At 47.0% G+C, this 11,116-nt stretch overlaps 1 long non-coding RNA gene across 1 annotated transcript; it reads left to right on the top strand.

The window, feature by feature from the left end:
* Window positions 1-157: 157 nt before the first annotated feature.
* LOC127542307 (uncharacterized) lies at window positions 158-6,263 on the top strand. Its single transcript, XR_007948633.1, has 3 exons — window positions 158-1,037; window positions 5,388-5,453; window positions 6,118-6,263. It is a non-coding gene; the product is annotated as an uncharacterized LOC127542307 (long non-coding RNA).
* The last annotated feature ends 4,853 nt before the right edge of the window (window positions 6,264-11,116 follow it).

Genomic DNA, 11,116 nt, shown 5'->3' with positions numbered 1-11,116 from the left:
CCACACACACACACCCCCTTTGGGGCCCGGAAAGATTGGGAAGCCTTCTAACCTTCTTCCGGCCTCAGGCCTCCGGACCAATGGCCAAGGCGGCCAGGGTAGGGGAACCTGCTCGCTTCTAATGCGGCGCTACCGTGTGGGCCAGTGGAAAGTAAGCCTCGCCTCCAGGGTGGGTCTGCTACTAATAGGGTGTGTGGCCTTGTTCAAGTGCCTTGTCTTCTCTGGGGCTTGATGGCTTTTTCTACAAAATGAGAAGGGTGACAACACTCACCACCCAGAGAAGTGACGCAGAGATTCACTTTTGGAGACTGGTTCTACTGGAATGATGAAAGTTTTATTTTATTTTTTATTCACCAGAGAGGCAATCCAGGGGGTCAGATTTCACATCGTTCTTTAAAAATAAAGGAGTTAGGCTAGCTCCCGGCTTCTTACCCTGTGGGTTGTGTAACAATGTGGGGGTTGAAAAATTATGATTTCTCATCAGTAAAAGTTTGATTTGTACACCTATTTTACACACCCTCTATACCTAGGGTCACCTTTTCTCAGGCGACAGGGAATTGTGTGTGGAAAAAAATCTCAGAGACCCTGGTCTGGATCACAGATTCTTAAGCATGGATCACCTTGACAGTCTGATTGAAGCCTATGGGATCATGTTTTTAAAAGCATAAAATAAAATCCACGGGATTACAAAGGAACCTGATTATACGATGATGATTATATTAAAATCAACAACCACCCACCTAGTTAGTTCATAGAGTCCGAGTTAAGAACACCTGGAGCTTTGTACATTTAGGACTTTTTGGAACTAAGTACTCCAAGCTCTGCTGACTTAGAATGTTGGCATCGCACAGGCCCTGGCAGCTTTAGACCAATCACAACCACCGTGGATTTAATGTGAGCTGATGAACGATGCCATCCCTGTCCAAATGGCTCTGAAGCCTGAGATGGAACGCGCTAAGAGAACTGGGCCTGGCTTCCAAAATTCGAGCTGGTGTTACCCTTTTCCCCCGACCTTTGTTTTTGCATTTTCAAAACAAGTGAGTTGGATTTGGAGCTTTAAGAGAGCTGGGATTGAAACTGGACTTGAAAGGGAATCCCTCTCCATCCCATCAGCCTGAGGAAGAGGAGGGGGAGCCATTAGCTTGTTGGAAGATATATCACCCCGGCCCCTCCAATGACAGACCCTATTACGCATGGTGTGGGGAGGAGGCCACTGTTAGAGGCACGGTTTGGGGAGGGGGCTGCCGTTAGAGAGCAATGAGAGGATCCCTGCCCCTTCCCCCCATTTCTCATCAGCTCCTTCCACTCCCATCCTCTCTCCCAGAAACAGAATCTTTTGGTCATTGAGGAAAACAATTTACTGTATTCCAAAAGCATTTTATGCTGGGTGGGGGTGGGAGAGAGGAGGGAAGGAGAAGATTTCATCCTAATTTTCAGGCCTAGGCTGTTCATCGGCTCCCAAGGGATGGGGTCCTGTCATTTTGGGGTGTGATCAGACAGGGAGTGCCTTCCTCCTGTCTCCCTTGCAGTCCAATACTTCTGGGCCCAGAGCAAGTCACATGGGAGGGAAAGGCTGGTGAAGAGGGGCCAAAACAACATACTAGAATGAGTTTGGGAAAGAAGGAAGCTTGCTAACTAGTAGGAGAAACTGGCAATCTCAGCCTTGGGGTCAAGCTCCCTACCGCCGGCTCCTGGAAGAGGGGAAAGAGATTTTCAGTGTGGTTCTGCTGGCAACTAGGTCAATCACAGCCCAGGGTGGGGTGGGGAGGGGAACATCTCTGTGAATCTTAGGGAAAAGGATGGGTAGGAAGGACACGAAGCACTTGGCCCAGAAAAGTAAGCCGTGGGACCCATTAAGGTGGGGACCGCTCCTTAAACTGCCCATTCTTCAGACCCAGCAGATTCACTCAGTGGGCTGGAGTTCATCTTTCTGGCAGGAAAGGCAGTAGGGTGGGAGGGGGAAAACCTAAGGTGGTTGGTTGAAGGTTGGTGAAAGGGCTGGGGGAGTAGGAGGAACAGGAAACTACTAAGGAGATAATGGAAAAGAGGATAAGTAGAAGATGAGGGGGAGGGCAGGGACTGACTACTGGGCCTCTATAGATGTAGGAGATCTGGATCAAAGCAGATAGAAGGGATGAGGGAAAGACCCCAAATTCCCCCTCCTTGCTGAGCCTCAGTTTCTTAATCTGTAAAACGGGGATAAGAATAGCACTTATCTTCCAGGGTCATTGTGCCATTTCAACGAGATGGTGCCAGTAAAATGTTTGGCAAATCTAAAAGGGCCAAACACCGTGAGGTAGCAGTACACAGACTTCTCCAGATACTGCATGGAGTCTGCAGCATCTCCTCCATTACTGTGGCAAAGTTCCTGAAAGGCAGAGTACTGGGCTTTTCTGGCTTTGTTATGCCTCGTTCTGGGCATAGAGCTTGGAACACTGGGGGTGGGGGCGGAGAAACAAGCCTGTGATGGCATCGGTATGAAAAGTGCCTACTGATGAATCAAAAAGGATTTATTAAGTGATTACTGTATGTACCGGGCCTTGCGATAAGCTGAGGAGATGAAGAAACACCCCAGTCACATTTGGTCACATTTGAACCATCTTGAGGAAAACCAGGGGTTACAAAAATAGGAGATGGAGCAGTAAGAAAGCCAGTTTGAGGGTAGAAAGGTGGAAATGGGCGCCTGCTAGATCACTCTAATGTTAGGAGCTGTTGGGGCATAGGAGGCTGGGGCTTGTCCTGGGGTGACACAGCTGGCCTTGAACCCTGGGCTTGTAGACATCTCTCGCCTCCCCCACCGTCCGCTATACTATGCTATCTGGAAACTATAGGAAACTGCGACCGTACAGACAGAAAGCTTCGCAGGAATAGCAAAGAGAGGGTGATAAAGATCAGGGTTTTTAAGGCTTTAATTAGTGTTTCCTCTCCTAGCTGTCAGTACCTGTTTCTCCACGGGGTCTCTGCCAGTTGGAGTGCTTTCTAAGGAAGGCAATCAGAAGCTAACCTTTTCCCAGAGCACCTCATTGCACCCCATGGGTCCTGACATGTTTCTGTTCACTTTCTCTTGGCTTGATTGAGGGCTTTTCTATGGAATGCACGTGTGGGACAAGGATAACCCCCCTCCCCCCCATGCCCCAAACTCCAATCTCTGTGCTTGGCCTCTGGATCCTAGGACCCTCCCTTTCTCCTCAGAGCTGCTTTTTAAATCATCCCTTTGCCTTCATTTTCTAGTTCTCCTGAGCCATTGCTTCCTTTCCTACTGCTTACAAATGTGCCCGGATGCTTCCCATTCTTCAAAAAACAAACAAAAAGCGCCAACCCCCAACCCCAAAGTCCTTCAGGTAATAACAATGGGGCTGGAAAAGCAAGCCACTGGGAATGACTTCAGAACTCTGGTCAGGGCGGCGCTCCATTCCCGAGGACAGGTGTCGAGGGTGTTAGCCAGCTCCCGCCATACCCAGGGGCGGGCGGACAGGCAAGACGCACAGACGTAGAGATTTGTTCGGTTTCATTCTGCATGTTTGTCACAAGGCTTTGATTTTTTTCCTTCTTTTTCACTGGGGGAGGGGAAGGAGAGGAGGACAGAGATTTTGACTAAATGAAAAAAAAAATTTATATGACTAAAAAACCCCCCATTTACTCCATCTTGCCATTCCCTCAAGCTATCATCTTCTCTCTTTCCCGGCAGGCTCCTAAGAAAGCTGGCCTCCATGCCTCGAATGCCCTTCTTTCTCCTTTCCACCTTCGGTCTCAGTTAAAGGCCCACTTTCTGTGTGCAGCCTTTCTCGATCCTCCTTATCTCCAGCCTTCCCTTTCCCATTGCTCCCATTTATTTTATCTGTCTGGTTTGGATGAACTCCAGTTGTTTATATGTTGCCTCCCCCATTAGACTGGGAGCCCCTTGAAGGCAGGGACTGGCTCCGCCTTTCTTTGTGTCCCCTGCATTTAAACACAGTACCTGGCAGTAGCTGCCCACCCATGTTCAATGATGGATTTTTCCTTCACCTTTTTACTTCCCACCTGATCTTCAGCCCCTTGCAGTCTAGCTTCCCTTTTTCTCACTCAACTGCTCCAAGGCTACCAGTAATCTCTTCATCAGCACATCCTCAATTCTTAGCCCTCTCGAGAATTCTGCAGCATTTAACACTGCTGCACACCCCTCTGTCCCAGACACTCTCCTCTCTGGGGTTACTGTTGTCCCCTGGTTCTTCTAGCTGACTGCTTGCTCCTTGGTCTCCTTTGCCCATATCCCCTCCTGTCTGGGCTCTCTTCTCTTTTCTTCACTTATCACTTCTATGCAGATGACTCTCGGATCTATATATCCAGCCTTTCTCTCTTGAGCCAGCTCCATTCCCACATAAACAATTGCCTGTTAGTCAGGTCCAAAATAGAACCCATTATTTTCCCTTTTTTGTAGGCAGTGTTGAATGACTTGCCCAGTCATGGAAGTGTCTGAAGTTGGATCTGCACTCCTGACTTTGGGACGAGTGCTCTATCTACTGCAGCACCACCTGGATGCCCCTCTTTCCCTTTCTTTTTAACTTCCTTATTTCTGTGGAAGGCACGACCATCTTTTTAGTAAGCCAGGTTTCCAGCCTGTGAGTCATCCCGAATTCTTGCCACTTCCTTACTCCTCACATCTAAGTCTTGCCCATTCCTCCGCCCCCACCCTCTTTCCACTCACGTAGTCCATAACCTTTCCACTCATCCCCTGGACTACTGCAACAGCCTTCCAATGGAAGCTTCCGGTTCTTTGCCTTTTACTCAGCACAGTCGCCAAACTCGCCGAACTCATATTCCTAAAGAGTTTGACCATGTCACTCTCATGCTCGAGGAGCTAGATTAATTTCCTGTTTTTCAATAGATTTGGGGTTTGGCTTTTAAAGCCCTTGCTATTCTGGCTCCAGTCTTTCTTGTCAGGTTTACTACATCTGGTCTTCAGGTCTGATCGCCGTTCACTGCACACGACGTTCCAGGACCCGCCTGCTTTATAGAATGGCCATTTTTCTTCAAAGCCCAGGTGCTAGCTCTAAGAACAAGTCTTTTCTGCTCCCCATTCCCAATTGCTTTTCAGTTCATTTTCTGAATTGATGTTGCTTTTTCCTAGCAGGGGGTGAACTCCTTGGGGGTAGAGACTGTTGGGTTTTATATTTGTGTCCCTGGAACTTGGCCCATAGTGTTTGATAAAGGCTCGTTCAGAAACAGAAGGTTGTGTCATTATACTGACAAACGGCTTCAGAAAAGGGATGAGGATTGCCTTCCTTTGCAGAGGTAAGGGTGGGAGAGGGACTATGGGTATGGAATATAGCATATAGTGGCAGAATCATTAGATTTTTTTTTTTTTGATTAGCTTTTTGTCTCCCCCCCCTTTGTTTATTCTTTGCTAGGTTTGGCTCACTGTGTCGGAGATGGAAGAGGATAAATTTGGAAATGACAGTGATATAAAACAAAAGGTATCGATGACATTGAATTAGGAAAAATTTCCTCCCAGTGAACAGTGCCCTTCCCTTCAGAGCAGGGTGTTAAGGACAATTTTAGGGGCCAAGACAAGTAGAAAGGAACGATCCTTTCTGGTCTCAGGTGTCCAAACTCTCCAGCTTAAGGGCCATTCCCCACCCCCACCCCTTATCATTCCCATTCTTACCTCCCGATAAGTCTGGGCTGTCCAAATATACACCTAGAGGAACAAGATGTGCTTCAACCGAAGTTATCGCAAAGAAGGTGTCGCAAGCCTTGAAGACTGTTCCCCGAGAGAGACCCTTCAGGGGTCCTAAGACCCACCTTGTCTTTCTGTCTATATGTCCATGTATTTCGGGGTGGGAGGGGAGAATGAAGGAGAATGGGCAAAGGGCATAACATATCGGTTATCCAAAAGCCTTCCTGGGAGAAAAATGTGGGCATTTGACTTCCCCACATCACAGATTTAGAAGTGAAGGGACCACTGAGGCAGAAGACTCCCCCTGCTACTTCCTAGCCGTGACTGGACAAAGTACCTTCTAGTTTCTTTCTGGGTAGAATGAAAGAAGTCTGTGTTAAAAGGAGATGGAGGGCTGAGTTTGGGGGCAGGAGTGGGTAGGAGTCCTTCCAGAAAGTCATTTGATTGAATCTTCTTAACAGGTGAGGAAATAAGCGGCAAACTCACACCCCGTCCCCTGGTCTAGAGTTCTTTCCAGAGCACAGCCTGTCATGGGGCATTGTCAACAAGGGGATTTGGGCAAGACCTTTCAGAACGTTTTCTTGTCAATAAAATGGGATCAACTGTTCTACTATCTCAGAATTGTTGTGAGGAAGTCACTTTGCCAACTTTCAAATGTTTCCGAAATGACTTCTTATTTTATGATAGCTAATTGTGCAGTAGATAGAGTGCTGGGCCTACATTCCCATCTAGCCCCATCCTAGCTGTGTGACCCAGGGTAAGTTACTCAACCTGTTGGCCTCAGTTTCCTTATTTGTAAAATGGAGATAATAAGTGTTGAGGTCTAGATTTGGGGTACCTAAATGAAATGAGAGTTTCGTTAAGGTCTAGTGGCAGGTTTGGAAAGCTCCCCTGCAACTCCCTTGGATTCGGCGCAAGGATACGGCGGTAAATGGGGGTCTAGTAGCGGCGCGAGTTCCCAATAAAAGCATTTATTGGCCCGGAGAGCTAGATTGATAAAAGAGGTTTATTATTAGGTGAAGATAGAGATAAGGAGGGCACTGGACAGAGGATCCAGTGGACAGAGGGTCCTCACATGGCGACCATGTTTGGAATCTCTGCCAAGAGGGGTTCCCAGCGTGGCCTTTTTATAATAGGAGACTTAGCTCGAGGGGCTTTGGGGTGTAGCCCCAAAGTTGGCTCAGATCTGGGAGAGGCTGGGAACAGGTCAGATCTTCTATTGGAATTCAAAGGGACCAGGATTTGTGAGTTAAAGGGCAATTTACATTATTAGCTAGGAGAGGATGGGAATCTAGGAAGGAATCTTTCCCACATCACTTGATCCCATTTACCGCCCTATCCTTGCGCCGAATCCAAGGGGGTTGCAGGGGAGCTTTGCTTGACTCCCTGTACCCCAAACCTGCCACTAGACCTTAACGAAACCCTCATTTCATTTAGGTACCCCAAATCTAGACCTCAAAAAAGGACCTACCTCCCAGAGCTGTAGCAAACGAGATATTCTTTCCTCCTAGAAGTCTATTAAGCCAATCACTGAATTTAAGGCTAGAAAGGATTTTGGTCTGACCTCATTTACAAATTAGAAACCGAGGCCTAATGATTTGTCCAAGGCCACAGAGGTAGGAAGTTAAAGAACTGGGATTCCGACTCAAGTCCTGATTCCAGAGACTTTTTATTTGAGGGTCACGTTAACTTGGTCAGAAGTGTGGAGTGTGGACAGGTTCAAGAAGGGGCCATCAGAACCATCCAGATTAGAAAACAGCAAATTCTCAGTTTACTGGTTTAGCTACAATTTTAGCCCAGGATAGTATTTCTCCCCCACCCCCACCCCACCCCCACCCCCAGAGGGCCCCTTTTCTTCCCACAAAATCAGCAAACAGCTTGAGTAATGGAAAAAAAAAACCACGTCAAGTCCGAAAAAACCCCTCACATGGTGTTGGGTTGGGGGAAGGGGTGAGGGAATGATATTTCTGCCTTGCAATGAAAGCCCAGACCTTGAATTACTTTTTACATAGATTTATAGATAAATTCTAACAGCACAGGATACAGTACTTACCAACAAAAGATGCAAACTAGTCACTTAGAAATGCATGCTGAGTACTCTGCTTTTACAGGTAGAAAGGAAACTCACAAAAAGAAAAATAGCGTGCTGCCCATCTTTTCCAAGAAGAAAAGAATCATAGGGGGAAAATCACTAGGCTTACAACAAAAGACACAAAAAGGACATTGTATGTAAAGTTATAAGGCAAACTTTTTTATATAATAAATAGGTTACAGGGCTTTGTGGGGGGAGGGGATTTGTTTTAACGTATATAGGTACATTCAGACAGATTTACTGAAATGGTACAAATTTCCTTAATAAATTGCTTTTTTTTTTTTTTAAATATATCAGTGCTTTCAGTCATTTGGCTATACACAAAGAACCTTTTTAGAACACTACAAAAGAGCAATCCTTATTTTCTAAAGTAATTGTCCCCAAACACAAAAACCCAAGGTGAATGCAATAGAGGGCTTGAGGAAGATGTTCATTCCCCTCAATGCCCCATCTCCTCGATTCCCTCTCCAGTGGGGGTGCGTGCTATCAGCACGGCCCAGGGGCCGTCGTCTCTCCCATCCCGTGATGGAGGCTCTGGAGCTGAATTGCAAGGGGCCCTTGAACTTCTGAAGGTTTTATAAAGTGGCTGATGGGGCGGATGGGAGCAGACGTTAATCCTGTGCCGAGTGCCCCACACCTACTACTTCGAGGGGGCAGCACCCAGGAGGATCTACTTTTGCTATGGAAAAGACAAATGGGGTGAGGGTGCAAGTGAGATCAAAGAAAGAGGGTTCCTTCAGAGAATCAACGTGTTGCCATTTGAAAAAGGGGGTAAAAAGACTTTGTGTTAATTTTGTGCATGATGAAAATCGGGTGGGGGAGTTTTAAGAGATGAATCCCAATGGGAATGGGATGGCAGTCAAATGTCTAACTGGTTTTTGGGAACGTAGAACTGGAGGGTAGCGTTGGATTCCCCGTCTCAGCTGACTATGCTTTACTTTTCAAAAATCTAACTGGCCTATCATAATAAAAATAGAGCTTTCTATAAACCCTTTAAATAATCTTCCGCACACATTCTTGCTCTAAAGTTAGCTTCGCCTTCTTCCCAACTCTCCCTACAAAAGAAAAAAGTCTCCTCTCCTCCCCCAGCAAAACTAAACCGTGGCATTTTCCTTAGAAATAACGATGAAGATGGGGATAATCTTCAGGAAACCGACACTGGGGACCACAGGTGGAAGAAACTCCCTTCGAGAAAGACTGCTTTCAGCCAAGATGGAGAGAACAGAGACAGCTCAGCTCCTGGATGCATGTGGTGGCTTTGAAAAGGATTTGCCGAGAAGCCCCAGCAGGCTTTGCTTTTCTGGTGGCTAGGGGCGGATGGGCAGGGCCGGGAAAGTTCTCAGCGCCCCCCTCCCCCCTGCAAGCCTCAGGCCTCCCTAGAGGGAAGAAGGAGCTCTTCTCACTTTTAGTCTCTAATTTTCTCAAAAAGAATGAATTCACTTACCCCCTCCCTCCCCCCTCCCCCAAATGTCTAGAAGCATTTGTCTCTGGAACAATTACTTTAACATGGTTACAAATACAGACTTTAGCTCAAACACAGAAGAGAGATCTACTTAGCAACGCTCCTTTTACCCATCAAACAACACACAAATAGAAACTTGAACACCACAGTTAGAGACTAGCAGAGAAAATCCCAGGCTTGGAATACAAAATTAAACAAAAAATTCAACCCAAATCAAAAGCCAAACCAGAAAGAAAACCTAAAGACAACAACAAAGGCAGGAAGGAAGGCAGGAAGGCAGGAGAGAAAGCACAGCAACACACCACGGCGCCAGGTACATAGGTAACCTAGAAGAACTAACTGTACAGAGAAAGAACTCAGCATACATTTAATAACAGTCCTTGGAATATTTGGTCATATGGTCATCAACTAGTGATTCTTGAAGCGAAGTCAGATTCTGTAGCGCTGTTAGTATCGACTGGAGCAATGCACAAGGGAGGCTTGGATGGCAAGGGAAGAAGCAGGCTTCGAGTGGTGCGGCCCTCTTTGCACTTGACTGTCAATGTTTCAGAGAGAAGGGAGAGCTGGGTGTGTCTATCCCTTTCCACTTAGCTGGAGTTAGAGCTGAAAGCAGTGTTCTCAACCCGTCAACGGTGGCCACTGGCAAGTTTCGGTACTCGATGTTGTCCATTTACCCATGCACACACACATACTCTAGGACACCTGCTCACTAGTGGTGCAACGGTAGCAGAGGCAGTCCCATCCTTCCCTTCACTAGGTACTGGAGACCTCATCACCTAATACTGAATGCCCACCAGGAGGGGGTTCCCCCAATGGAGGATTAACCTGCCCAGGGGACTTTCAAGGCTCAGCCCTGGTCAACCTGAGTGAAACTTATTTCCTCTCTTTAGGTGGACTGAGCCCCTGGAAGAAGCAACACTGTCTCGATGGAAGGTTTTTGGCCCTGTCGACTCTGCTTTGGAAGAACAAGCTTTTGATTTTAAGGATCAAAAAGAATTCTATAGCTAAGTTCTCTCAGGCAGGTATTGCTGATTCAGAACTCCTGTTCACCAGAAGCAATACACCTGGCAGGGGCAGATTATGAGGTGATAGGATACCTCTATACTTAAAGGTGGCTCCTGGGTTACCGGTGCTCCTGCAGGGCCTTGTGTTTCTGCACAGGATGGCTGCCAGCTTTAGAAACCTAAAGGGCTCCCCCCCCACCCCACCCCATGCTTTCCATCCCCAGCCCGTGGGGTTGACTTTGTACGTCCAGAAAAAAAGCTGGTAGCCTCCCCGATTGTTACAATGATGCTCAAGCCTTACACAAGTTGACCTGTTGCATCTCAAGCCAGAGTTGGAAGCAAAATCCCACAATGGCCAAGGAGACAGCTTGGGCACCTGGGACCCAGGTTGCGGGTAGCAGGGAAAGTGGGCTTCTCTAATATCTTCAAGCCCAGTCCAGGCACCGCCTGGTGTTCCACCCTCTTCCATCCCCAATCCCAAACAAAACTGCTGAGTACTCCCAAATGAAAGCCCCATGAGGGCAGGGAGGTGGAGTGCAAAAACTGGCTGGTGCTTGGAGCCTGCCTTCACTTAGCACCGGGAGCCCTAGAAAAGAGTGAGCAGCACTAAAGCAGAACCCCCGATCTGCTTGAACAGACAAAGTGACCAGCAGGCAGATTTGTAGGTTTTTTCCACTTTTATTTTCCCTTGACCTATGCTATGGATAATCAGGAATATTGTAAATAAGCAACAGGTATAATTCCAACAGACCTTTTTTGTGGAGCTACAAGCAAAATGAGTTTATAATGCAATATACAGATATATAAAAACTAGACTGCTTTTTATGTCTAGTTGGTGCATTAAAAAAAAAAAAAGGGATGGAGAAGAACAGAATTAAAATTGAAAAACAAAATCCCAGAAT

The sequence above is a fragment of the Antechinus flavipes genome, chromosome X (genome assembly GCF_016432865.1).
Source record: "Antechinus flavipes isolate AdamAnt ecotype Samford, QLD, Australia chromosome X, AdamAnt_v2, whole genome shotgun sequence".
NCBI lineage: Eukaryota > Metazoa > Chordata > Mammalia > Dasyuromorphia > Dasyuridae > Antechinus > Antechinus flavipes.
The sequence above is the reverse complement of the archived record's forward strand: the minus strand, read 5'-3'. Positions and strand labels throughout refer to the sequence as shown.